Source organism: Dendrobates tinctorius, unplaced genomic scaffold, assembly GCF_039654945.1.
Source record: "Dendrobates tinctorius isolate UK_male_01 unplaced genomic scaffold, ASM3965494v1 ptg000044l, whole genome shotgun sequence".
Classification (NCBI taxonomy): domain Eukaryota; kingdom Metazoa; phylum Chordata; class Amphibia; order Anura; family Dendrobatidae; genus Dendrobates; species Dendrobates tinctorius.
The window spans coordinates 959,765-987,368 of NW_027361712.1; the positions used below are offsets into that span (position 1 = coordinate 959,765).

General features: G+C 42.9%; 1 protein-coding gene across 1 annotated transcript in view; it reads right to left on the reverse strand.

Annotated features, from left to right (window-relative positions):
• Positions 1-24,931, reverse strand: part of LOC141089040 (protein FAM240B-like) — a 51,555-nt gene extending 26,624 nt beyond the window's left edge. The window contains exon 1 of the mRNA XM_073575308.1: positions 24,898-24,931. The gene's annotated coding sequence lies outside the window, so the exon portion shown is untranslated. The remainder of the gene's footprint in view (positions 1-24,897) is intronic.
• Positions 24,932-27,604: the final 2,673 nt, after the last annotated feature.

Consider the following 27,604-nt stretch of genomic DNA (forward strand, 5'->3'; position numbering starts at 1 on the left):
CTGAACCAGTTGTGAAAGGTAATTGTCTCTCATAGTTGTCAAAAACCTATTACCTTTGTTGGAACTGCAGGTTTCGGTTCCCCAATGTATTTCAGGGTAGTTGAAGTCCCCCATAATAATGACTTCTCCTTGAGTCTTGCAATATGACGTAGGATAAAAGCCAAATCATAATCTCAGTTTGCAGCCACAGTGTTTCAGGATAATGGCCCTCGTCAGTGCAAAGTATGAGAACTGATTTGACTAAGTGAGAGGCTTGGACTGGGGTCTAAGGGGTAAGGTTTCTCCTTGTGAAGAGTGACATACCAGCTCTGGCTTGACAAAATAAGAAGGCTTATTCACCAATTTGCCAAATAAAGACATTTCAACAGAGCTAACAGTGAGATCTTAAGTCTATACTTAACAACACCTGGAATGCCTCTGGAACATATCAAGTTAGATCAGTTTGACCGCTTTTGTATGGGGTTTACAGTACATGACCTCACCATTTTTTGGACAGAGAATGCATGAACTACCACAGACAATATCTTCAAATTCTGAGCAGTTCTGGTTAAATTTGGCAGCTATGCTAGTCTACTACCCATATTTTTAACTACCAGTTTTCAGCCAAGCTATATACAGTATGTCAGCCATGTAAAGCATATACTCCATAAGAATTTTTGAATAAATCATAGTTACAATGTATAATATTTAGAGATGAGCAAAAAGATTTGCACTACTCTGCTCCGGCATACACTTCTATCATGGTCATGAAGTCGTGGAGGTCTAGAGATTGCAAGAGGCTCTCAGGATGTCTGATCTGACTGCCAAGGAGTACCAAAGTGGACTCAGACAATGGTATTAATATTGTATGTGTGTTTGAATATAGTGAGCATTCTCTCTTACTAATAATTGATATCAATACAATTAACTTTAAAGAATTATTTAAAATCTCGAGGACAGCTAAAGTACATTTGTTACTAGAACCAATGCACCTGTATTCTCAAATGAAACAACCACTTGGAATCTTTTCAGTCTAGGAAAATGAACTGGATAAATTTAATATTTTTTATCAGTCATTTGTCAATGAGTCATTGAGTAAGCATGAAATCTATTTGACATTCTGACAAGCTGTGAGTGATGGATCCGAGTTAATTCACTGTAGCGGGTGTTAACATGAAGGGTTTGGATATCCTGTAGATGAATATATAAGATCATTTGCATGGCTCTGATTGATCAGCATGTTTATGGGTCATCTTGAAAAGATCATATGCTGATCAATCAAACATCAGATTTCTTGATAAATGATACAATATTAAATTATACAAAATGGTCCATCACTAACTGCCATTTGTGGGACATTAATAAAAAAAAGGAGATAAAAAGTCTCTCAAATGTTGTGAACATATAATTTATCATAACACAATATATGAAAAAAGTGGCAAACTTATAATGACACAGAAACAACAAATATATCATAAATAAAATAATGATAATAATAATATAATAAAATATAACCTATATCTGTCAAAGGAAAAAAAAATGGTGAATATATAAAAACGTATTAAAAAATATGTATATATTACTTATTGTGGGACCTTTGCAAATAAATTAATTGTTATTGCAGCCAATTAATCACAATTTAATTCAAGAACAGCATGCATATTGTTGATAAATGCTATTGCCATGGTAGATACTATATCACAGTAGTGGAGTTAAGTATAGATTTCGAATGATTAGTTTACAGTTAGTAAACACTATTAGTGTTGTAATCAGTGTGAGATGAACTGTGATTAATTGTAGAATGTGGTTTCCATGTGGATTCAATAACTCACATTTGTAATTTCATTTTTTATTATGTGGCATAAAACTGCATCACAGTCCTACACACTTTCACTCGGTGGCCACGACTCACAGCATAGAACTATAGAGTTCCTTTTGTTGTGTGGTCCCGGCATATAAAGTTGTTTGATTTCAGACGCTAACACCTATAATGTACCATAAAGGTGCTGCATCTCATAGATCCACAGTTTTTGTCGGATCATTTTTTGCAACCTTGGTTTACGGTCGAGGTCAATTCTCTCTGGTCCTGGACGGGAGCTACGCAAATTTCCTGATCTTCCAGGTTCCTCATTGCATCATTTGATTTGCCGGCCTGGGGTAATGTCATCTGTCTGGCGTGTGGCGCACAAGTGACATCTCTCCAGCCTAGTTAATTAATATAAGACAAGCCTGGGATCCCGAAGAGTAAGGTAATTATGTCCACAGCAAGGGAGCACTGACCTGGACAGTGGAGCTAGGTTGTGAGTAGCAATCTGCTTATCTTTACATGGAATGATGGAAAAATCAATTGAACGCATACTACGCTTCTAGAGATGGGTTCTAAGGGGTAAAGTTTCTCCTTGTGGCGAGTGACATACCACTTGCAACTAGCTAACTAACTATCACTATATCAGTGGTCATAACCATGGAGACCTAAGGTCCTGCAATGCCTGCATATGAGGAAAGAGACATAGCAAATCAGAAAATTTCTAATTGAAGGTATTTGCTAATATTATTATTATTACACCTGCTACACATTGGGATAGGTTCTTGGAGATGGGAATACCCCTTTAACTTTTGAAGCCAGTCCAGGAAGAGTGTAGCTAAGTGGGCACAAGAAGGTTTCCTGTTGTGAGGCAGGTAGGAAAAAGTATTGAGAAGTAAAAGACCTAATGTCTTGCTGCTTGCAGAAATGGGTGTTTGTGTGCCAAGTAAGGGAGGCCATATTTGATAGCATGTTCTGAAGAAATAAAGTTTAAGTGGCAGATGGATTCCATATCTCAGGCAAGGGGGGCCTAGCAAGGAATAAGAGGAAGATGGGTTCCTTATCTCAGGCATGGAGGCCTAAAGGCCCCTTTACATTTAGCGATGCACCAGCGAACCTGACCACGATACGACCCAGTCAGCATCGCTGGTGCATCGCTAAATGGTCACTAGGGGGCTGCCACCCAGGCAGATCTCACCAGCGATGTAGCGATGCTCGGCGGTCGTACTTACCTTTCAGACGAAGCGATGACCGCCGTCTTCCGCCCGCGTCCATAGCTTGCTTGTCGGCGTCAGCAGGAGGCTGACGACGAGAAATGGACGTGGACGATCTCGCGCGATCAGCGATAGCCAGCGGGGGAGCCGGTCGGAGGTAAGTATCACATGTAGCGATATCGCTGCTGCGTCACAAAATCGGTGACGCTTTAGCGATATCACTATGTGTAAAGCCCCCTTAAAGCAAGGACTAAGCCGAAGGAAGTATTCATTATCTCTGGCAAGCATGTCTTAAGCAAATGATTATCTGTAGTAGATTGGAAGCTGGAATGTAGCCAGGCCTGAGGGTCATATGAGAGAAGATGGCCAGGCTGGGACATGAGTAGAAGATGCAGTGGAAAAACAAGGAGTGTGTGGCCCTCATAGGATGGACTGTGAGAGTAGTCATGAGGAGTCATACTGACATACCTCATCCAGTGAGGTCCTCACGAATTAACTGGGATTTGAGTCAAGCTATGAGGGGCAATACTGACACTGACCTTGCCCCATGTGATTCTCACAAGGGAATATGGAGGTTCCCATAAAGGTTTGCTGGAATGAGGTAACATGTAGTAGAAGCAATGTACCGCCACATGTATCCATAAAGTTCCTGCCTCTTGATTGTGTAGAAATATTCTCAATGTATTGAATCAGCTATCTTGCGTATATACTTCTCATCAAGTTGTTAAAGGAAAGTTTATTTTTGGACTCTAGGTTCCATCTATCTCTACTGGTCCGGCCTGCCATGTCATGCGGCAGAATGCGGTCTGCAGAGGTGTATTGCCGAAGTAACAGCAACACACACTCAGTTAGGACTCCCATATTCCGGTAGGGATGCGGGGTGTGAAGGAAGCGCACTCAGCCACAACTGTCACCTCGCCCCTTATATAGCACAATAATAAGATGACAAGAACATTTTACACTAAATCTTAGTACTTTAGCACTAATGTGGATCCACTTAAATATAGAGATGTGTGAATCAATTCACAGGACCCTGGTCAGCAGCCACATCCGTTTTCTGTGGTCGTCAGATGGGAGTCCTACAAACCACCTCTTACCTGCCAACATTCTCAGCGGCTATTCTGATAAGCAGGTCCACTAGGGATTTTAGCAAGTGGGAGATAGTTCATAGAACTATCCTCCAGCAACAACGGAATTCTGAAATGGTCGCTGGACCATAGTCCTTCAAATTTGCCTGCTCATCTTTAGCAGACAGTAGATTCTAAAGCGATACTAGTACTACTGTATGTCCCCCTCAGCTAAATGTCAGTTTTACAACTTATAAAATGTACTTGAAATTAGTCCAAAGACCACATATATTCTGGCACTTCAAAATATCAGAAACAAACATTTTTGGGCCAATATACCATGACGGCACCAAAAATCATGAAGAGATCCAGTATGAGAATAAAATATCAAATTTTATTGAAAAAACATTAAAAATACTATAAAATTACAAAAATGCCCAGCAGGAGGCGCTCAAAACATTCATGCCATTGGTTATTATAGTCACACAGACAAATGTGAATCCTTGCACATAAGTAATTATAAATAATTTCCAACAAGAGTATAATCTCTATAAATGTAGGGAATATTCACACCACAGTATGAAAAAATATATTGAATATAAATCAGGCCCGATATATGTAACTTAATTAAATAACCTCAGTGTGAAAAAAACTAAATATATCGTGGCTGAAAAAAATACAAAAATACAGTGCCCCTTTGCCCATGGACGGGATAGTATGTCTAACGTGATCAGCAGCGCCCACGTGGTGAGCGCCGCTGATCGCGGCCGGGTGTCAGCTGATTATCACAGCTGACACCCGGCACTATGTGTCAGGGGCGGTCACGGACCGCACCGACATGTTAACCCCTTGCACACCGCAATCAAACACGATCGCGGTGTACCGGAGGTTAAAGGGAAGCATCCGCAGGGAGGGGGCTCCCTCCGTGCTTCCCTGAGCACCCCACAGCAGCGCAATGTGCAGTGCTGCTGCGGGGGGCTCTTTCCCTGCAGGTCCCCGGATCCATGATGGCGACGGGGACCTTCGGGGGCCTGCAGGGAGCTGGCTTCCTTAGTGCCTGCAAAGCGCAGGCAAGGAGGAAACCTGCACACTGCCTGTGACAGATTGCTGATCTGTCACAGTGATCTGTGATGTGAAAGATCAGCGATCTGGCACAGGACAGTGATGTCCCCCCTGGGACAACCTAATAAAGTTAAAAAAGAAAAAAGTGTAAAAATAATTTTTAAAAAATCGCTAAATAAATTGAAAAAAAAAAAAATTCCCTAATAAATTCATTTTTTGGAAATAAAAAAAAAAACAATAAAAGTGCACATATTTGGTATCGCCGCATCCGTAACGACCTGCCCTATAAAACTGTCCCATTAGTTAACCCCTTTAGCGAACCCCTTAAAAAATAAAAATGAAAAACGAAGCAAAAAATAATGATTTATTATCATACTGCCGAACAAAAAGTGCAATAACGCGCGATCAAAAAGACGCATATAAATATCCATGGTACCGCTGAAAACGTCATCTTGTCCCGCAAAAAACGAGCTGCCACACAGTTATAGCTCGCAGAATAAAGCGATGCAAAAATGATTATTTTTTATATAAAATTGTTTTTATTGCATAAAAGCACCAAAACATAAAAAAATGACATAAATGAGGTATCGCTGTAACAGTACTGACCCGAAGAATAAAACCGCTTTATCAATTTTACCGCATGCTTAACGGTGTAAAAGCACCCCCCAAAAGAAATTTATGAAACGCTGGTTTTTGTTCATTCTGCGTCCCAAAAATCGGAAAAAAAGCGATCAAAAAATGTCACGTGCCCGAACATGATACCAATAAAAGTGTCAACTCATCCCGCAAAAAATAAGACCTCAGATGACTCAGTGGGTCAAAATACAGAAAAATTATAGCTCTCAATATGTGGTGATGCATAAACTATTTTTACAATAAAAAGCGTCTTTTAGCGTGTGACAGCTGCCATAAATAAAAACCGCCATAAATAGTAAATCACTGTGAAAAATGAGGATGAATGAACTCATGGAGATAAACATCCAACACTGCGGAGACACCATCACATGTTTCTCAACACAGTGTTTCTAGAGCAATGCCCCCATCCCTTATGGGAAATATGCAAAAACATGCAAAACACAAGCCACGGAGACACCATCACATGTTTCTCAATGCAAGCAATGACTAGCCAGGTCTTTCCCTGGGAAGGAACAACCACGGGAAGGGCAGTCTCTAATGAAGGAAACCACCTATGCCAAAACATGGTATCCATCCACAGACAGCTGTTTTGGGGTATTGCCCCTCATCAGTGTGGAGTAGGAAACTGGCTAGTAGGAGCAATGCCTAGTAAACCACTGTGAAAAAAGAGGATGAATGAACTCATGGAGATCAACATCCAACACTGCGGAGACACCATCACATGTTTCTCAACGCAGTGATTCTAGAGCAATGCCCCCATCCCTTATGGGAAATATGCAAAAACATGCAAAACACGAGCTGCGGAGACACCATCACATGTTTCTCAACGCAAGCAATGACTAGCCAGGTCTTTCCCCGGGAAGAAACAAGCATGGGAAGGGCAGTCTCCAATGAAGGAAACCACCTATGCCAAAACATGGTATCCATCCACAGACAGCTGTTTCGGGGTATTGCCCCTCATCAGTGTGGAGTAGGAAACTGGCTGGTAGGAGCAATGCCTAGTAAAAGACTGTGAAAAATGAGTAAATAGTAAATCAAACCCCCCTGTTATCACCCCCTTAGTTAGGGAAAAATAATAAAATTAAAAAAATGTATTTATTTCCATTTTCCCGTTGGGGCTAAGGTTAGGGCTGAGATTAGGGTTAGGGGTGTGCTGGGGTTAGGGTTGGAGTTATAATTGGGGGGTTTCCACTGTTTGGGCACATCAGGTGCTCTCCAAACGCAACATGGCATCTGATCTCAATTCCAGCCAATTCTGCGTTGAAAAAGTCAAATGGTGCTCCTTCCCTTCCAAGCTCTGCCATGCACCCAAACAGTGTTTTACCCCCACATATGGGGTATCAGCCTACTCAGGACAAATTGCAAAACAACTTTTGGGGTCCTATTTCTCCTGTTGCCCTTTGGAAAATAAAAAATTGGGGGCAAAAATATCATTTTTGTGGGAAAAAAATATGATTTTTTTATTTTCACACCCAGGCGTTATAAACGTCTGTGAAGCCCTTGGGGGTTCAAAGTGCTCACCACACATCTAGATAAGTTCCTTAGGGGGTCTAGTTTCCAAAATAGTGTCATTTGTGGGGGTTTCCTCTGTTTAGGTACATCAGGGGCTCTCCAAAGGCAACATGACACCCGCAGACCATTCCATCAAAGTCTGCATTCCAAAACGTCACTACTTCCCTTCCGAGTCCCGATGTGTGCCCATACAGTAGTTTTCTCCCACATATGGGGTATCAGTGTACTCAGGACAAATTGGACAACAACTTTTGGGGTCCATTTTCTCCTTGTACCCTTGGGAAAATAAAAAAATGGGGACTAAATGATCATGCTTGTGGAAAAAATGCGATTTTTTTATTTTCACGCCCGGGCGTTATAAACTTCTGTGAAGCACTGGGGGAGTTCAAAGTGCCCACCACACACCTAGATAAGTTCCTTAGGGGGTCTATTTTCCAAAAAGGTGTCATTTGTGGGGGGTCTCCACTGTTTAGGCACATTAGGGGCTCTCCAAAGGCAACATGACACCCGCAGACCTTTCCATCAAAGTCTGCATTCCAAAACGTCACTACTTCCCTCCCACATATGGGGTATCATGGTACTCAGGAAAAATTGGACAACAACGTTTGGGGTCCATTTTCTCCTGGTACCCTTGGGAAAATATAAAAATTGGGGACTAAATGATCATGTTTGTGGAAAAAATATGATTTTTTAATTTTCACGCCCGCGCATTATAAACTTCTGTGAAGCCCTTGGGGGTTCAAAGTGCTCACCACACATCTAGATAAGTTCCTTAGGGGGTCTAGTTTCCAAAATGGGGTCACTTGTGGGGGGATTCCACTGTTTAGGTACATCAGGGGCTTTCCAAACGCAACATGGTGTCCGATCTCAATTCCAGCCAAAAAAGTCAAATGGCGCTGCTTTCCTTCCGAGCTCTGCTATGCTCCCAAATAGTGGTTTACCCCCACATATGGGGTATCAGCGTACTCAGGACAAATTGCACAATAACTTTTAGGGTCCTGTTACCCTTGGGAAAGTAAGAATTGAGGGTGAAAAGATCATTTTTGTGGAAAAAATATGATTTTCTAATTGTACAGCTGTACGATATAAACTTCTGTGAAGCCCTTGGGGTTCAAAGTTCTCAGCAAACACCTAGATAAGTTCCTTGGGGTGTCTAGTTTCCAAAATGGTGTCATTTGTGGGGGGTTTCCACTGTTTTTGTACATCAGGGGCTTTCCAAACGTGACATGGTGTCCGATCTCAATTCCAGCCAAAAAAGTGAAATGGCGCTGCTTGCCTTCCGAGCTCTGCCATGCGCCCAAATAGTCATTTACACCCACATATGGGGTATCAGCATACTCAGGACAAATTGCACAATAACTTTTAGGGTCCTGTTACCCTTGGGAAAATAAAAATTGGGGGTGAAAAGATCATTTTTGTGGAAAAAATATGATTTTTTAATTGTACCGCTGTACATTATAAACTTCTGTGAAGCCCTTGTGGGTTCAAAGTTCTCACCACATATCTAGATAAGTTCCTTGGGGGGGTCTAGTTTCCAAAATGGGGTCACTTGTGGGGGGATTCCACTGTTTAGGTACATCAGGGGCTTTCCAAACGCAACATGGTGTCCGATCTCAATTCCAGCCAAAAAAGTCAAATGGCACTGCTTTCCTTCCGAGCTCTGCTATGCTCCCAAATAGTGGTTTACCCCCACATATGGGGTATCAGCGTACTCAGGACAAATTGCACAATAACTTTTAGGGTCCTGTTACCCTTGGGAAAGTAAGAATTGAGGGTGAAAAGATCATTTTTGTGGAAAAAATATGATTTTCTAATTGTACGGCTGTACGTTATAAACTTCTGTGAAGCCCTTGGGGGTTCAAAGTTCTCAGCAAACACCTAGATAAGTTCCTTGGGGTGTCTAGTTTCCAAAATGGTGTGATTTGTGGGGGGTTTCCACTGTTTTGGTACATCAGGGGCTTTCCAAAAGTGACATGGTGTCCGATCTTAATTCCAGCCAAAAAAGTCAAATGGCGCTGCTTGCCTTCCGAGCTCTGCCATGCGCCCAAATAGTCGTTTACACCCACATATGGGGTATCAGCGTACTCAGGACAAATTGCACAATAACTTTTAGGGTCATGTTAGCCTTGGGAAAATAAAAATTGGGGGTGAAAAGATCATTTTTGTGGAAAAAATATGATTTTTTAATTGTACCGCTGTACATTATAAACTTCTGTGAAGCCCTTGTGGGTTCAAAGTTCTCACCACATATCTAGATAAGTTCCTTGGGGGGGTCTAGTTTCCAAAATGGGGTCACTTGTGGGGGCTTTCCACTGTTTAGGTACATCAGGGGTTCTCCAAACGTGACATGGCGTCTGATCAGAATTCCAGCCAATTTTGCATTGAAAAAGTCAAACGGCACACCTTCCCTCCTGAGCTCTGCCATGCGCCAAAATAGTGGTTCCCCCCACATATCAGGTATCAGCATACTCAGGACAAATTGCGCAATAACTTTTCCAGTCCAATTTCTCCTTTTACCCTTGGTAAAATAAAAAAAATTGAACCTGAAATTTTTTTTGTGAAAAAAGTTAAATGTTCATTTTTTTTAAATATTCAAAACATTTCTGTGAAGCACCTGAAGAGTTAATAAACTTCTTGAATGTGGGTTTGAGCACCTTGAGGGGTGCAGTTTTTAGAATGGTGTCATTTTTGGGTATTTTCTACCATATAGACCCCTCAAAGTGGCTTCAAATGTGATGTGGTCCGTAAAAATAAAATGGTGTTGTAAAAATGAGAAATCGCTGGTCAACTTTTAACCCTTATGACTTCCTAGCAAAAAAATTTTGGTTCCAAAATTGTCCTGATGTAAAGTAAACATGTGGGAAGTGTTACTTATTAAGTTTTTTGTGTGCCATATCTCTGTGATTTAAGGACATAAAAATTCAAAGTTGGAAAATTGCGACATTTTCAAAATTTTCGGCAAATTTCCATTTTTTTCACAAATAAACGTAAGTTATATGAATTAAATTTTACCACAAGCATGAAGCACAATATGTTACGAGAAAATGATGTCAGAATCACCGGGATTCATGGAAGCGTTTCAGAGTTATTACCTCATAAAGGGACAGTGGTCAGAATTGTAAAAATTGGCCCGGTCATGAACGTGCAAACCACCCTTGGGGGTAAAGGGGTTAAATTGCACCTGAATGGTCGTGGCCCGATCTGGTATATGCTACAGGTTAAAATAAAAAGCCTCAATATCAGCAAGATTGAATAGTATCACAGCTGTAAAAGTGCTAGAGGATTGCTTCCAGAAGAAGCTAATGCGAAACACGTGTTTGGGTGAAGGAGGTCGCATCATTCACACTCACCAGAGACCTGGCATCAACGTTTTCATAGGTATTACCTTTTTTTTCCCTTTACGTATAACCTTTGTGGATTTATGCAGCAATCTTCTAGTACTTTCTCAGCCGTGATATTATTCAATTGTGCTGACATTGACGTTATTTTTATCTGTAGTATATATGAGACTGGGTTACCATCATGCAGGTGCAATTTAATGTGGGTTTCTATTACATTCAGAGTGAGTTGCCTGTAGTGTTGGCACAGATTATTTCCACACAGTATTTTTTTAATCTTAATGTTGAACCTTTGAGGCTTTATGCAGCAATCCTCTAGCACTTTATCAGCTGTGATACTATTCAGTCTTGCTGATATTGAGGCTTTTTATTTTAACCTGCAGCATATATCAGATCGGGCCACGACCATTCATGTGCAATTTAATGTGGGTTTCTAGTACTACACTGTATTTTTGCATTTTTTTCTGCCACGATATATTTAGTTATTTTCACACTGAGGTTATTTAATTAAGTTACATATATTGGGCCTGATTTATATTGAATATATTTTTTAATACTGTGGTGTGAATATTCCCTACGTTTATAGAGATTACACTCTTGTTGGAAATTATTTATAATTACTTATGTGCAAGGATACACATTTGTCTGTGTGACTATAATAACCAATGGCATGAATATTTTGAGCGCCTCCTGCCGGGCATTTTTGTAATTTTATAGTATTTTTAATGTTTTTTCAGTTCCCACAAAGCATGATAGCCCGTTTATGCCTCCCACACAGTTTTATGCCTTTCTACACACTCGACAATTTCCTTAAAGTGCTCCCCAGCAGGATGCAGTGACTTCAACATGTACAGCATGGCAATGGAGAAATAGATAGATCTCTAGTTCCTGTGGTAAATTACTAGGGTGAAAAAACATTTTTGGAATTTATAGCCGTAGAAGACTCTATTAGCTTATGTTTTCATCCTCCTGCACAATTTATGCAAACTCAGTGTTAGGGCTGGCGGAACGCACCAAATTATAAAGTAGTAGTAGGTGCGTTCGCAGCCCGGGGTCCACCGTGCAGAGGTGGTAACTGCTGCTAGGCAATGACGGAAGAATAGAGCGGCGTGAAAACAGTCACACGTGGGTTACATCACCCAGTGTGAAAATGTGCGGAACCTGTTAATTCACAGAGCCGCACAACCGCTGAACGTGGATGCCGGAGCCTGTTTAGATCACAGAGCCCGGCCAAAGAGCGTACAGCAAGCAGCCACAGAACTCAACCTCCAAGAAGCGGAGTTAGAGTCCCTCTAGGCCCACTGAGCGCGCGGCGTCGCTGCCACGAACGCCACTATAGACGCTGGCTATGGAGTGTGGAGCACTTGCACTGAGACGTGCTGAGTCACTGATGAAGACTAATGCCTGACTCAGACTCTGACCTACTTACACCTAAGCCTGGGTGCTAGCAGGCTAGGCTGCGCAACACATACGTACCAAGGGTAGGGGTTTCATAATGAGTCATTCACCAGAGACATTCATACGTGCATTCATCACTCACTCCTTATAGTCTGAAAATACAGTCTATCCTAGCGCATGGCCAAGCGGCCATGCAAACCTTTTATAGCCGCGAGCGTCCGGGACCTTCCTGGCTTCTCGGATGGGCCAATCCGAAAAGGAGCTGGACCTGAGCACGTGACCTTCGATCTCCAATAGGAGATTACTCCACATGCATGCTCAGTGGCCCGACATGAGGACTTAGTCCCTGGAGAATCTTGCTGCTGAGCAGCATGTATTGCCATAGCTGTGCCAGAGGTGGCAGCAGCAAGCAAACCCGCGGAGCTGGTCTGGGCAGAGCGACGGGACCGACTAGTTTGCTGAGCAACCTCCTCTGCGGCTGGAGAGGAATGGGAGACCGCTGGAAGTAAGGCTCGGGATTCCCGCTGTGCAGCGACAGGAACCTGATGCCTAACACTCAGAGGCTGCTCTTTATCTTCATAGCTTGTTTTTCGATTCAAAGTTCTTTTGCAGACCTAGCTATACGCATGCTGCTGTATCATACACGATCTGTCATTAACACATCCACCTATTGGACTGGCACATACCTCAAACAAGGTGTCTAAGGGGAAACATTTCTTCCTGAGGAGAGTGCAAAGCTGATGTAAGGAGACTTATAGGCCATGCATGAGAATTTAAATATGTAAATAACTTCTTGAATAGGTGCCACAAGCCCTCTTTCTCTGTGAAGAAGCTATGTTTAAACATGGCAGGCTCGATAGAGGTTAGCTCTAACTGCAACTTACTAGAAAACATTCCTTTTATGCTCATGCAATCTTATCTACGTCTGGAGAGCAAAACAAGGAAAAGAAAAGAGAAACAAATTCCCTTTAAATTAATATCCAGCGTCAACAACTTTTCTGCTAAGCAAGTTTTCAAAATGTCACTTGTACGACCCTTTAGAGCCACCGAAAAGCACTAATCATCTATCTAACTTTGGTAATGTCAGCATTTATGTCTCATGGCTTTATGCAGCTAATTCATATTTCCTTAGAGTAGGCGTACACTATGCTGCTAGCTTTAATAGTAACTCTGATAATACGAATCACGGAATGTAAGTAGGAAAATCCTAATCATGGATGGTCTATCTGCATGCTTGATCCAGGTTTGAGTTCACCGAATGCTCTGAAAGCAGAAATATACTAAGAGCGGAGTATAAAGATTATGTTGTGTGATTTCATTTGCTTTCCTGACTCGATACGATATAAAAGGCTGTGTACTGCAAAGCAAAGGGGCTGTGAAATTGATTGGGTATCCGTCAGAGCTGTGAATATAAAGCAATATGCCCTTTCTCCTAACAGCCTCTACTGCAACATTACCCAGTACTAATAGGGCCGCCAGTGCTTTTTAATGACCTGGCAAGCAAACGCTGAGCCAAGGTTGTTGAGAATGTTTCCATAAAAGATCACATCCCCGAGCCTAACTGCACGTAACCTACAATGTAGAGTATAGAATAAAATGTCTGGAAATGTGCCTTCTGTGACATGGTAGCTGGGGAGTCGTGCATCCTCAGCTCATTAAATGGTCCCATGTAAATCATTTCCATGCTTGTCGCCAGTTGTCTGGTCAGTTAACTGTAAATATACAGGACATTTTTACAGTCGCTGACTTGGCCTAAACAAGAACGGTTCTAGCATTTACTCCTATTTTATTTCATTTCTTAAGTAATGATTTTTTTTCTTTACTTCTTGCACTAAAGTCCTTTAGTGAAATGATGAGTGAAATCTGTGTGTAAATTAATATGTCTTGTTTAACGATATTTTATTCAGTTTTCAATTTATTTCTGTAATATTTGCCTTGGATAAGGTTATGGTCATTTAGATTGTTTCTATAAATACTAATAAAATAAGCACGCGTTTTTAAATTTGTCTCATCCAGCTTCAATAGTGGACATACACTCACTGGCCACTTTATTAGGTACACCATGCTAGTAACGGGTTGGACCCCCTTTTGCCTTCAGAACTGCCTCAATTCTTCGTGGCAGAGATTCAACAAGGTGCTGGAAGCATTCCTCAGAGATTTTGGACCATATTGACATGATGGCATCACACAGTTGGCGCAGATTTGTCGGCTGCACATCCCTGATGCGAATCTCCCGTTCCACCACATCCCAAAGATGCTCTATTGGATTGAGATCTGGTGACTGAGGAGGCCATTTGAGTACAGTGAACTCATTGTCATGTTCAAGAAACCAATCTGAGATGATTCGAGCTTTATGACATGGCGCATTATCCTGCTGAAAGTAGCCATCAGATGTTGGGTACATTGTGGTCATAAAGGGATGGACATGGTCAGCAACAATACTCAGGTAGGCTGTGGCGTTGCAACGATGCTCAATTGGTACCAAGGGGCCCAAAGAGTGCCAAGAAAAAATTCCCCACACCATGACACCACCACCACCAGCCTGAACCGTTGATACAAGGCTGGATGGATCCATGCTTTCATGTTGTTTACGCCAAATTCTGACCCTACCATCCGAATGTCGCAGCAGAAATCGAGACTCATCAGACCAGGCAACGTTTTTCCAATCTTCTACTGTCCAATTTCGATGAGCTTGTGCAAATTGTAGCCTCAGTTTCCTGTTCTTAGCTGAGAGGAGTGGTACCCAGTGTGGTCTTCTGCTGCTGTAGCCCATCTGCCTCAAAGTTCGACGCACTGTGCGTTCAGAGATGCTCTTCTGCCTACCTTGGTTGTAACGGGTGGCAATTTGAGTCACTGTTGCCTTTCTATCAGCTCGAACCAGTATGCCCATTCTCCTCTGACCTCTGGCATCAACAAGGCATTTCCGGCCACAGAACTGCCGCTCACTGGATTTTTTTTCTTTTTCGGACCATTCTCTGTAAACCCTAGAGATGGTTGTGCGTGAAAATCCCAGTAGATCAGCAGTTTCTGAAATACTCAGACCAGCCCTTCTGGCACCAACAATCATGCCACGTTCAAAGGCACTCAAATCACCTTTCTTCCCCATACTGATGCTCGGTTTGAACTGCAGGAGATTGTCTTGACCATGTCTACATGCCTAAATGCACTGAGTTGCCGCCATGTGATTGGCTGATTAGGAATTAAGTCTTAACACACAGTTGGACAGGTGTACCTAATAAAGTGGCCAGTGAGTGTAGTACATCATTTTGGACATGACATATACGTTTTACAGTTGAGCATCCTATAGCATATAAATATTGTATCCTAAAACATAAAAGTAATAGCCAGTCTAAAAATCTGTGTAAATCATTTAACTTACTGGAGATATCCCAGGACTTATTTTCCTTATGGGGTAAGCACTTATCAGTAGGTAGTTGCTAACTACCCGAATGTGCTGCCCTGCAAAGATCTTTCCTGGATCAGAATAGTCACGTATTGCTCCTGCTGGCGATTTTCGTACCTCCGATGGCATCACATTGACAGAACAGTTCCTTTTCCTCCTCTCTGCTCTGTACATGGGGCATCACTGCTGACGTCATGCTGATTAACAGCCTGCTCGGCCTATCATAGCAGGGAGCTGGCTGTCAATCAAAAAGACTTCCTTGTGGTAAAAAATATAGAGAAAAAAACAAAGTCCCAGATTAACCCCTTTACGTCAAGTGATCTGTAAAGTCAAGTTCAAATGTGGAAACCTGGAAACTTATGTCAGTGGAATTTTTTTCATTCCAACAAACATACTATAGAAAAATGAAAATGTTAGGACATGGTGGAGCTTTAGGGATGCTCTCTCTCCTTGCCGACACAAGCTACTGTATGTATGGAGTCAAACTACCAATACTCAATGGAAAACCATGCAAATTAGTTCTCTCTTGGTAGTAAAGATCACTATTTCACCAGTAACACCTAGTAGAGATTTGGTTAATATCTCAAATCATGTTTCAAAGCCTGTTAACCCCTTCACTAATTACCCTTTTAGGCCTTTAGGATGAAGCATTTTTATGTTTTTTGCCTCATTGCATTCCAGTAGTAGCTATATGAAGGCCTGTTCTTTGCAGGATGAGTTGTATTTGTCCATTGAACCATTTTGCAGTATACATAACTTATTACCTAACTTTTTATGGTGGAAAAAAAAAGAATTCTGCTGTATATAATCTGCGTTTTAAATGTTATGTTACTCATGTCCTGCACAAATTTAGTGTCATCTGTGGGTCAGTACAATTATATAGTTTTATTTATCTAGTATTAGTTTTGTACAATAAATATGCTATTTAAAAAAAAAATCTTTTGCTTTTGTGCCGCCATACAGAAGGATATACACATCGTAGAGCAAAAATGGGTTAAATGGTTGAACAACCTCTACAAGTTGGCATTTACTAAATAGTTTTCTTTCCATTCAGGAGAGCCTTTTTCATGGAAGATTGCTGATAAAACTCTATGGGCATTGAGTCTCCTTATAAAGGTTGTCCTAACCTATGATATTATTCATTAGCAGATAAGTGGGGTTCTGACTAGTGATGAGCAAGTATGCCCGCTGCTTGTGTTTTCTCGAGCATTCTCAGTTGATCTACGAGTATTTCGAAGTGCTCGGAGATTTAGTTTCTGTAGCCGCAGCTGCATAATTTGCGGCTAATGTATTCAGGCTGTCAAGTAGCCGCAAATCATAAATGTCAGAGCACTTTCAAATACTCGGAGATCACCCGAACAACGAGCATACTCGCTCATCACTAGTTACGACATCCGGAACTTTTACAGTTCAACCCATCCAAATCCGTTCCCCACATCTGGCACCAACACAGTTCAACGGTGCCAGCAAAGTCATTTATTCAACCACTATAATATATTACAAAAATCCCATAAAAAGTCATAAAGAATTTGAATTCTCCACTGCTGCCCTTCTATATTAACTATATGGCAAAGGGAAGGGACAAATTCCGGGTGAACGATGTATATAGGAGAACTTCAGATCTTCACTTTAATAGGTTCCAAAAAATAAATGAGAGCCGATACTGTTGTCTACCATGGCTGCAGTAAAGGGTTAAATACCTAACAACCATCCAGTCCCATTATGTAATGTTTGGCTTCATTCTCTCTTGGATGGTAATGAGCATGAATTCCAGACTCTGGTCCTTGGTTATTTGAATTATGTGATACCCTTACAGTAGTCCAAAGTGTTAATTACCAGCTCAGGGATATTTCTAGACTCGTGGAATAAGATTTAACATCTGATCCATTTGCATCTGCCACTGGGAAACTATAATTCTTATAAAACTAGCAGGCACTAATGAATACAATACATATTTTTACCAAGATTTATCACTCAGCAATTCTGCACAGAGCAAATCTTTTTTACGGGATCATCTATATAAACATGCATGTCCTGACCTTTCATTATTTTATAGCGAGCATTTAGAAATCTGCTAATGGTAATAAATATGCAGAATTCCATTTAGACATGATGTTTAACAAACACAGCTAGAAGAAAAATCAGTGAAAAGGAGGTTTTATATTACTGCAGATTCCAGCTTTCGTTGATAAATAAAACAAAAAAAACCCAGCAGTCAGTCATTGTTGGAGAAATTGCAATTATTGCAATTATTGTCTTCAGCAACTTAGAGGATTATAGGAAAGAACTGAAACCTAACATAAACTGAGAGGTATACCTCCCAACTTTGGAAGGACAGACAGAGGGGCAAATTATGTGCCACGCAGAGCACTCCACAGCAAATTTTGGCAACGTCTCAACCCACGTCCAACTACCCTTGCTTTCTACTCTGACAGGAAGAGATGTCAGAGGGACGCTGGCAGTGAGGAACATTCAGCACATGCCTGAAAATGCAGGGTGCAGACCCAAATCTGGGTCTGTCCTCTGTATCCGGGACAGTTGGGACTAAAGATGAGTGGATGGATTCACGGGACTCCAGTGTAGTGTCTAGATCAATATTCTGATTGCTGTGTTGTGCGAGTTGTTAAGATTACAGGGACACCAATAATGTCTGTTACTTGCTGATTTATTATGTTTATTATTTTAAAAAGTATTAAACATTACATAATTTTTTTCATTACCAAATGTTTTTATTATTTTTAAGAAACACATAGAAATACACTGCTGTGTACAATTTATCAGTACAATCTGCCTGTGGAGTCAGAGTCTGCAATACAGATCAGGTACACAAACGTGTCACTGTTACATCACCAAAGCTTGACTCAATTGCTTTAGCTCCTGCCTGGAATGGTGTTAGCGCCGTGCCGGATCCCTGCTCTGACAGAAAGGGTCTCCGGCGTGTTGCTTCACTCACCTGCTCTGTGCTCGGTTCCTCTCTTCCTCATGCTCAGCATGCTCCCAATAGCGCTTCCAGCCAGGCTTCCAGCCATGTCTTTAGGGCATACGCATGCTCCCGCACTCTTAAAGGGCCAGCACGTGCATTTGCTATTTCCTCCCCAGCCAATGGTTGAGAGGCATTATGTCTACAGTGTCGGACTGGAGCACCTTGGGCCCACCAGAGAAAATCATTCTTGGGGCCCACTATGTAGCTACATAGAAATAAATACAAGACCACCAATTATGTGGTAAAACACAATAATATCAGGGTATACTATAAGGTAGTACACGTCTTAATTATGTTGCAGGGGTTGGGGTAGAATCATAGAGGGGTAGCCCCCTCATACGAAGAATATAATGTAGCCCCCTCATAGAATATAATGTAGCCTACCTCATAAAATATAATGTAGCCTCCCTCATAGAATATAATGCAGCTCCCCTCATAGGGTATAGTGCAGCGCCCCACAAAATATAATGCAATCCCCTCATAAGGCATAACCCAGTCCCCACCATAGAATATAATGTAGCATCCTCATAGGGTATAATGCAGCTCCCCTCATATTGTATAATGCAGCACCACTACAGAATATAATGCAGCCCCCCCATAGAGTATACTGTAGCCCCCTCATAGGGCATAATGCTGCCCCCCTCATATAGTATGATGTAGCACCCCAGAAATATAATGTAGTCTCCTGAGAGAATCATGCAGCCCCACCACAGAATATCATGCATCCCCCAATAGAGTATACTGTAGCACCCTCATCACTGCCCATTCCACCGCCTCAATCATTGCATCCTCCCCCACCACCATCATTGTCCATTTCATTACCTTCATCATTGCCTCCCTACCACCATCATTGCCCATTTCATCACCTCCATCATTGCCTCCCTGCACCAATATAATTGTCCTTTCCCACCACCCCTCTCTCACACACACACACAGCACCGCATCACTCTCTCACACTCACACACAAAGCACCGCACCACATACACACGCAGGCACACAGCACAGCTCACCTCCCCGCAGCAGCATCACATCCCAGAAACCTCTTCCTTGCCGGCAGCTTTCTGTCTGAGTGCGTTGGATGATGATATCATCCAGCTGGTCTGTCTCAGACAGGGAACACCAGGCAGGATACCGGGATGTGCTGCGACTGCAGGGAGGTGAGTTGTGCTGTGTGTCTGTGTGCCTGCGTGTGTATGTGGTGCGGTGCTTTGTGTGCGTGTGTATGGTGGGACTTTACATGCGGGCAGTGTTATCTGCAGCCTGCGGCTAATGCTGCTCGCTATTAAAGAGAAATGGTATTCATGCCTCTCCACATCCATAGGAGGCCACTCCTGCTGGCAAATTAATGATTTTTGTTTGCATCATGTTGACAAAGCAGTGGCTTCTCTTCCACTCTGCTCTGATGATGTGTAGAAGCTGAATCGCTGGCGTGAGCAGTGGGTGACCGCTCTGGGTTGGTACCTTTTAGAACACGCAGGTAATTACCTCTGTTATCAAACTGGTGCCTATTAGATTTTAGGCCTGTGTTAAAAAAAAATTAAACCCCTTTAAAAACACCATCTATTGTGTGCTCAAAATAGTCCTGCAACATGTCTGCAGTTGTAAATATAAGCAGGTGAAGAAAGCAGGTGACTATCTCCTTCCGATATGGCGAAAATTTACTGTGGTCAAGGAACATTTAATAATATGAAATAGTGAAAACAGCTGTAAACATGTAATAGATTTTAGAATACAATTTGAATAACAGAAAAGTTTATCAGGGATTATACTTGTGTCCTTCTTACAAGGGTGGTACACTAGCTCCTCCTGTAGCAATGGCCCTAACGGGGGTCAACAAATTTTTACGCTAGGCCACAAGTCCTTCTAACAAAGTCTATCAAGGAACATTGAGCTTTGTGTGTTCCAACCAGCCCCCACCGCACTTGTCTTAACCTAGGCTGACACCCGTATCGTACGTTATTGCTGTAAGTGACGGCCCAGCCCACTCATTTCATCCTTTTCTAACTGCAGGTATCCTCCTCCGGTTGACGTCTTCTTTCAGATCTTCTGTGCTTGACAAATGGACAGTATTCTCTAGACCTGATGAAGAGAGTGCTGGGCCCCAGGTCTCGATGTTTCTGGATCTTGATCGGCATATTTTGAAGATTGTGACCTTGACAGGCGCAGTCTGAACTCTGGGTCTTGACCAGCATAATTGGATCTTTGGAGCTCACTGGGCATCATCCGGGCTCTGTCTGACAGTGACCAGCACCCTGATGGCACACTCTTTCTGCCGAAGTCTGTCGCGCTGTCTCTGGTCCACGTTCACACCACTCCACTCCTTGGCACCAAATCCTCCTGCAGTCTGGTGCACAGAACTTTTATATCCGGGAACTCCATCATCCAAGGCACCTGACAGAATCCCGCACATGAACTCGTTCCCCCTGTAATTTTTCTGGTGCTGTATGGTTCTGAAGCCTGTAGATAGCAGTCTTTCCTCACTAATACCACATGATGCAGGGGCTCTTAAGGGTTACATCACCTCCTCTTATATACAGTTGTGTTAAAAAGTGTTTGCCCCCTTCCTGATTTCCTATTCTTTTGCATGTTTGTCACACTTAAATGTTTCAGCTCACCAAACAAATGTAAATATTAGGCAAATATAACACAAGTATACACAATATGCACTTTTTAAATGAAGGTCCTTATTATTAAGAAAAAAAAGAAATCCAAACCTACAGGACCCTGGGTCCAGTTGTTCATGACCTCATGCTGAAGAGCACTTGGGTTACGCTGCAGGACAATGATCCAAAACACTCCAGCAAGTCCACCTCTGAATTGCTTTAGTAAAATAAAATTAAGACTTTGGAATAGCCTAGTCAAAGTCTTGACCTTAATCCCATTGAGATGCTGTGGCATGACCTTAAAAATGCAGTTCATGCTTGGAAACCCTCCAATGTGGCTGAATTACAACAATTCTGCAAAGATGAGTGAGCAACAACTCCTTCAGAGCCTTGTAAAAGACTGATTACCAGTTATGGCTTGATTGCAGGTGTTGCTGCTAAGAGTGGCCCAACCAGTTATTTATTAGGTCTAGGGGGCAATCAATGTTTCACACAGGTCCCTGTAGGTTTCAATTTCTTTTTCCCTTCATAATAAAGACCTTCATTTAAAAACTGCATTTTGTGTTTACTTGTGCTAGCTTTGTCTAATATTTAAATTTGTTTGGTGATCTGAAACAGCTAAGTGTGACAAACATGCTAAAGAATAGAAATCAAGACGGGCAAACACGCTTTTACACAACTGTACACATATATCAGATAGGCAAAAGGTATCAAATTTGGTAGCCTGGCTTCTGGTACCCACTCTAGAAAGAATGTATGGTGGGTCTAAGGCTATGTGCACACGTTGTGGAATTCCAGCGATAACGTCCGCGGGAATTCTGGAATTCCATTCCGCGGGAAAATCGCATTTTAAATTCCCGCGATTTTCCTGTGGAAATGCTAGCGTTTTCCAAGCGATCTATAGCATTGCTTGGAGAACTGATTGACAGGTTGGTCATACTCGTCAAATATAGTGTTTGACGAGTGTGACCAACTTTTTACTATTGAGGCTGCCTATGCAGCATCAGTAGTAAAAAGATCTAATGTTAAAAATAATAAAAAATCGGGTTATATTCACCTTCCGACGTCCCGGACAGCCTTCCTGGGCATCAGCGATGCTCCCGTTCCCAGTAATACCTTGCGAGACCTTTGATGATGTCGCGGTCTCTCGATACTGTAGCGATCTTGCGAGGAATAGGGACCGCTACATTTAATTTTTTATTCTTTTTTTTTTTTACAGGGATATGGTAACCAGAGCCTGGAGGACAGTCTCCTCTCCTCTGGACCGTGGGTACCATCCACAAATGTACTGCTTACTTTCCGCATGGTGGGCACAGCCACATGCGGAAAGTAAGCAGAACAATGCAATCCTATGGGTGCAGAATGGCCCGATTCCGCAAAATTAATGCGCATGGTGCGTATTTTTCCACAATGCGATTCTGCCGCGGGAAAATCCGCAGCATTAGCACAGCATTGCGGAATCCCATAGGAATGCATGGGATGCGACGTGTGAACGCAGCCTTAAAAAAGCAAATTAAGGCTATGTGCCCATGTATGCAGAAAATTTCTGCTTCAAAACCGGACACCTTCCCAGAAAATGCGCGGAAATAAAACGCGCGATTTTTGCGCGTTTTCCATGCGTTTTTTGCTTAAAAAACGCGCTTTTTTGATGCTTTTTTTCCGCGCGTCTTCTGGACTTATAGGAAATAGCTAAAAACGCTGACTTTTCCGCCAAATTAATGAGCATGCTGCGTTTTTAACCGCTAAGCGTTTCCTTTGCGGAAAAGAACGCATCAATTGTCACAAAAAGGGAAAAATGCATTAAAATGAATGGGATGCTTATTTTAAGCATTTGTGAAGCATTTTGACTGGGACAAACGCTTCAAAAACGCTTAAAAAACGCTTGCATGGGCACACAGCCTTAAACTTGAAAATCTGAATACATCTGCCAAAAAAAAATCTAATTAGCCAGATTCATTATTGAATTTGCTCCTTTTTTTCTCGTCAGTGTTTTGTCCCTTGTTTGCTTGCGTTATATATATACGAGATATATATATAGATATATATCTTTCATTTTTACCTTTTTTGAAGAGTATTTTGTGTGTACTTGCCATTTTTAATGTTCAACGTTGTGGTTGGAGTTTAGGGTGTCCTGATGTTTCTGCTTTATTCATCATTTGCACCTTTTCAAAGAGTTGAATAAATTGTGCGTGCTTGTTCAGCTCAGTGTCTCATGGTGAACTCCTTTCACCTCACTGACATCACCGAAAACATTCTCACGCTTGCGATGACGTCAGTGTGGTGAAAGGGGTTCACTGCAAGACACTGAGCTGAGCAAGCATGCACAGCTCAGTGTTTCTGCTGGATGGAAAGCTGTATAGGCACATCATGCAACAGTGCAGCCTGCCATCTAGATGTAGCAGAGGTAGACCCGTTGTGAGACAAATGGATTATTATCTTCTCGGCGGACAGGTGAAGAATATGGTTGTTTATTATTTTAATTCTGTTACAGGGTACATTAGCTTCAGTAGACTTGGCGATGATGTGAGTATGGTTTAATTTAGATTCATTAAAGGAGTCTGTGTCATTATTTCAGTTAAAGGACTTTGTTCTGGTTATGTGTTTTTTATACAATATCACTAAGGGGTTAGTAATGGGGTCGTCTTATAGACACTTCTCCATTATTAACCTCTGGGTTTTATGTCACCTGACAATACAATGGTGACATCAACTCCCTAACTATCACCATACTTGCCACCACAACAGGGCAAGTGGAAAGAGCCAGGCTAAGAGCCAGCATCTTGCAGATGCTCCATTTCTGGGGCAGCTGAGAGGTGATGTTTTTAGTCTGGGAGGGGGCAAATATCCATGGTCCCTTCCTAGACTATTAATATCAACCTGCAGCTGTCTGCCAAGCCTTTGCTGGTTAATATAAATACAAGGAGAACATACATCATTTTTGGGGGGGTCCTCCATTTTATTAACCAGGAAAAGCTAAGTATACAGCTATAAGCTGATATTAATAGCCTGAGAAGCTCCATGGGTATTACCCCCTTCTCAAGCCATAAGCATCTGCCCCCAGTTGTCCACTTTCCCTCTGCTGGTTAACAAAATGTCAGGGGTTTCCACGCCATTTTTTTTTTCAGAAAATAATTTAGTATGTAAAAAAATACATCTTCAGTAAGTTACACAATCACTATACTAATTATATACAGCTCTGGCAAAAATTAAGAGACCACCACATCAAAATCCTGTCATGGGAAGCCCATTCTCCAGACGTGAGCCCCATTGAAAATCTCTGGAATGTAATCATGGTTATTCCACAAAATATTGATTTCTGAACTCATCCTGAGTTAAAACATTAGTATTGTTGTTTCTAAATGATTATGAACTTGTTTTATTTCTATTATTTGAGGTCTGGAAGCACTGTTTTTTTTTAATTTTGACCATTTTTCTTTGTCAGAAAAAAATACAAAATATATTTGCTTGGAAATTCGGAGACATGATATCAGAAGTTTATAGACTAAAAGAACAATTTACATTTTACTCAAAAATATACCTTTAAAGAGAAAAATCAGACAAACTGAGCATGTGAAAGTGGTCTCTTAATTTTTGCCAGAGCTGTAAGTGACTGACATCTTTTTATCTATTCCATGTGTACAGGCCCGGATTGGCAATATAACCAACCAGGCATTTTCCCGCTGGGCCGCTGTCATGTGGGCCGCGGGTGGCAGTTCCCGATCATCGGGCCGCTTGCCAGCTGCTGCGGCCACTGCTGCTCCTGCCGCCGGCCCTCTGCGGGCACGGCGGTGATAGTTTCCAAGTTCCTCCCGCACTGCAGGGAGATAAGCCACCATGCCTCCGCCACGCACCCCATCCTCGCCGCAGCATGAGACCCCCCGCCCCCGCAGCCACTCACAGTGTCGCTTGCCTTCTCCGTTCGCAGGACCTGTGATGAGGTCACAGGAGGGGAGGAGTCAGGGGTCACATGATCAGGAGCCTTTGTCCAGACCCCTGACTCCGCCCCTCCTGTGACGTCATCACAGGTCCTGTGCGCTCAGCCTTGCCTCTTGGTGTCTGCAAGACTCTGCTGTGCTGTTGTCATGTTGCTGGATGAGATAAGTATGTGTGGGGTCAGGAGGGGTTTACAGGGTAGATATAGCAGAGCTGTATGTGTATGGGGTGTACTGAGCGGAGCCGTGTGTGTACGAGGTGTACGAAGCGGAGCCGTGTGTGTACGAGGTGTACGGAGCGGAGCCGTGTGTGTACGAGGTGTATGGAGCGGAGCCGTGTGTGTACGGGGTGTACGGAGAGGAGCCATGTGTGTACGAGGTTTACGGAGCGGAGCCGTGTGTGTACGGGGTGTATGGAGCGGAGCCGTGTGTGTACGAGGTGTACGGAGAGGATCCGTGTGTGTACGAGGTGTACGGAGAGGAGCCGTGTGTGTACGAGGTGTACGGAGCTGAGCCGTGTGTGTACAAGGTGTACGGAGAGGAGCCGTGTGTGTACGAGGTGTACGGAGAGGGGCCGTGTGTGTACGAGGTGTACGGAGAGGAGCCGTGTGTGTGCGAGGTGTACGGAGCGGAGCCGTGTGTGTGCGAGGTGTACGGAGCGGAGCCGTGTGTGTGCGAGGTGTACGGAGAGGAGCCGTGTGTGTACGAGGTGTACGGAGCGGAGCCATGTGTGTGCGAGGTGTACGGAGCGGAGCCGCGTGTGTACGAGGTGTACGGAGAGGAGCCGTGTGTGTGCGAGGTGTACGGAGAGGAGCCGTGTGTGTGTGCGAGGTGTACGGAGAGGAGCCGTGTGAGTACGAGGTGTACAGAGCGGAGCCGTGTGTGCGAGGTGTACGGAGCGGAGCCGCGTGTGTACGAAGTGCACGGAGCGGAGCCGCGTGTGTACGAAGTGTACGGAACGGAGCAGCGTGTACGAGGTGTACGGAGCAGAGCCGCGTGTGTATGGGTTATACGGAGGGGAGCCGTGTGTGTACGGAGTGGAGCCATATGTGTACGGGATGTACGGAGCGGAGCCAAGTGTGTACAAAGCATACAAAGTGTGCTTTTCCCACGGACACAGGAGTACATGGCGGAGCCCCGAGGAGCATTTTAAAACACACACATGATGTTCCACCTGAAGTGATGTGCTTGAAGCTGACCGGAAATGAGATAATTTCTTGAGGAGATTGTAACAGAACCAGGAATGCTTCAGATCCATCACCGTGTCCTCCTCCGACAGCGCAGACAGCAGGATCGCCTTGGAATCGGGGATGCCGGCCATGTGAGCGGATCATGATATGTCCTGCATCGGGAGGCTCAGGTGGGCACTACAATGGGAGCCAGGCTGCTATAGTATCTTTATAGAATCTTTCTTTATTTCTTTCTCTCTTTTTCTTTCTTTCTCTGTTCTATCTTTCTCATTCTCTGTTCTGTCTTTCCCTCATTTTCTTTCTCTCTCTCTCTCTGTTCTTTCTCTCTCTAATCTTTCTTTTTCTTTCTTTCCCCTCTTTCTTTCTTTTTCTTTCCTCTCTTTCTTTCTCTCTGTTCTTTCTTTATTTTCTTTACTTCTTTCTTTCTCTCTCTATTCTTTCTCTGTCTCTCTCTGTTCTTTCTTTCCCCTCTTTCTTTCTCTTTTTTCTTTTTTCTCTCTCTCTCTCTGTTTTCTCTCTTCCTTAGTGCCAGTCAGTGTGCCCATAATGCCAGCCACTGTGCCCTCAGTACAAGTCAGTGTGATCAGCAGTGCTAAATGGGTGCGATTGGGCGTGGTCATGGGTGTGACTAGTTGCTGAATGGGTGTGGCTGGGCGTGGCCTAAAATTTGCAGCCTTTGTCCCTCTTTCCCTCCCTCAAAAGTTGGGAGGTATGATAGAGGCAGCTGTGACCAGGGAGTCTGGTTGCCCAATGGATAGCAGTTCTGCCAGGAATTCTGTCACCGTGCGTACAAAAGGGGACAGAGCTTTGGGAGGAGTACTGTACCTAAAAGCAATAAATAGGACTGAGCTGAAATACTGGACACAGCTGTGACTACATGTTATATAGTCGTGTTAATCTCTCACTGCTTGTAATCTACAACTGTACAAAAATATTATATGGGCAGCACGGTGGCTCAGTGGTTAGCGCTGCAGCCTTGCAGCACTGGAGTCCTGGGTTCGAATCCCACCAAGGACAACATCTGCAAGGAGTTTGTATGTTCTCCCCGTGTTTGCGTGGGTTTCCTCCGGGCACTCCGGTTTCCTCCCACACTCCAAAGACATACTGATAGGGAATATAGATTGTGAGCCCCATCGGGGACAGTGATGAAAATGTGTGCAAACTGTAAAGCGCTGCGGAATATGTTAGCGCTATATAAAAATAAAGCTTATTATTATTATTATATAGTCACCATGTGACTAGTGGGCCTGTGTAACTTCAAATGCCAGGGCTGAATTTTAGTCCCAGTCCGGCCCTGTATGTGTATATATCTATTCTATCCTATTTAGTCAGGTCACACTGTGATTTTACTGTACACTGCAGATGTGTAAAAATCGGATGGCACTCGCATGGTCAGAGTGCTGTGCGATTTTTTTTCTTGCACCAATTAATTTGTATTGATGAGTCTCTCCAAGACACGAGGACAATTCCAGCATGCTGCAAT